This window comes from Anneissia japonica, unplaced genomic scaffold (genome assembly GCF_011630105.1).
Source record: "Anneissia japonica isolate Jap-2015-1 unplaced genomic scaffold, ASM1163010v1 scaffold483_len1788099_cov177, whole genome shotgun sequence".
Taxonomy (NCBI): domain Eukaryota; kingdom Metazoa; phylum Echinodermata; class Crinoidea; order Comatulida; family Comatulidae; genus Anneissia; species Anneissia japonica.
Genome location: NW_022682587.1, coordinates 1,658,364 through 1,660,190, shown reverse-complemented (window position 1 = coordinate 1,660,190; position 1,827 = coordinate 1,658,364). Strand labels below are relative to the sequence as shown.

Here is a 1,827-nt window from a genome sequence, read left to right as displayed (position 1 = left end):
CTGACCCGGATGTAAATCCACAATATCAATTAATAAAAAAAAACAGATAAAGTAAGATATTAAACTATTTCATTACATAATCCTATGGTAAAAAAATAACAATATTAATAACGCCAAAGTATAGTACTGTAATAATAATGGTTTTGGCTCAAACATTTGTAGGCTCTACTGTGCGCTTTTCTATTACTTTTCCTTTCAATAAAATAATATATATTTATTTGAACATACACCTAGAATCGTGGCACATTATAAAGATTGGTGCGTTCACCAACCAAAACATACAGAGGAAAGGTTGATAAAAATTGGGAACACAGATTAATGGTCATTTTGTTAATACACATAGTAAATAAGTAATTTAAGTTTATAAATGAATGATACTTCAGAAAAATTAATTTATAAATGACTGATAAACATTTTTTATAAGGATAATGAAATAGTGTACAGTACTTCTACTTCTTTGTTCACAGTGGAGTGGACTTGACCATTCAATTCGATGGCCAGACGAATTGAAGTCGAATACTGTATAATTATAGCCTCCTTTATTATTATTATTATTATTATTATTATTATTATAAATAATAATAATAATAATAATAATAATAATAAATTGCTATTTATATAGCACATATTGCAAAAACTCTCTCTATGTGCTCAACAACAACTAAAAATATTTAAAAACAAAATATAAATATAGTAATAATAAGGTTTGGTGGCAAGCAGTGCACGGTCTTTTAAGGTCAACCATCCACCTCTGATCTGGCTCTTGGTAAAGTTGATGATACTGTATAATTATAACCTCCTTAATAATAATATCAATAATAACAATAAAAACAATAATAATAATATAAAATAACAATAATAATAATAATAATAATAAATTGCTATTTATATAGCGCATATTGCAAGAACTGTCTCTATGCGCTCAACAACAACTAAAAAGTATTTAAAAACAATATATATATATATAAATATAAATATAAATCATCAAAGAAAGGTAAATACAGTTTCGAATAAAGGACTGAATAAATACATCGTGTAGCATAGCTCTCAACGAATGTAGTCCTGTAATAAAATGCCCCTGGCGGGACTCGAACCTGCGACCTCTCGCTGTCAAGGCGAGTGTCATAACTACTAGACCACGGAGGCTTCATGGTTGAACAGATTCAAATACCACCAGATACACTCTATTACACAATAGGTACGGCTAGAAACAAATAGGTGCATATAACATAAATCAAGGTAGCCGTTAACACTGTTAAATCATATATAAATCATCAAAGAAAGGTAAATACAGTGTTCGAATAAAGGACTGAATAAATACATCGTGTAGCATAGCTCTCAAAGAATGTATTCCTGTAAATAAATGAATAAAGAAATTGTGTAATAAAATGCCTCCGGCGGGACTCGAACCTGCGACCTCTCGCTGTCAAGGCGAGTGTCATAACCACTAGACCACGGAGGCTTCATGGTTGAACTGATTCAAATACCACCAGATACACTCTATTACACAATAGGTACGGCTAGAAACAAATAGGTGCATATAACATAAATCAAGGTAGCCGTTAACACTGTTAAATCATATATAAATCATCAAAGAAATGTTATATGCTATATATATTTAAAAGTCCCCCTATTAATAATCAAGCTATCATTAATTATAATTACAGGTAATAGTAACTCAGATAAAAATCTACTCCAATGTATGCCCTTCTCTTCGTAAGTTTCTTGGGAATAAGGTACCTCAGTGCTTAATAATGTCATTCATGAACTCTCGAAACCTCTAAAAACAAAATTTATAGGTCTATATTTTTCAATACACCGGCTGCA

General features: G+C 30.3%; 1 non-coding gene across 1 annotated transcript; it reads right to left on the bottom strand.

Annotated features, from left to right (window-relative positions):
* Positions 1-1,389: 1,389 nt before the first annotated feature.
* Trnas-uga lies at positions 1,390-1,462 on the bottom strand. Its single transcript has one exon. It is a non-coding gene; the product is annotated as a tRNA-Ser (tRNA).
* Positions 1,463-1,827: the final 365 nt, after the last annotated feature.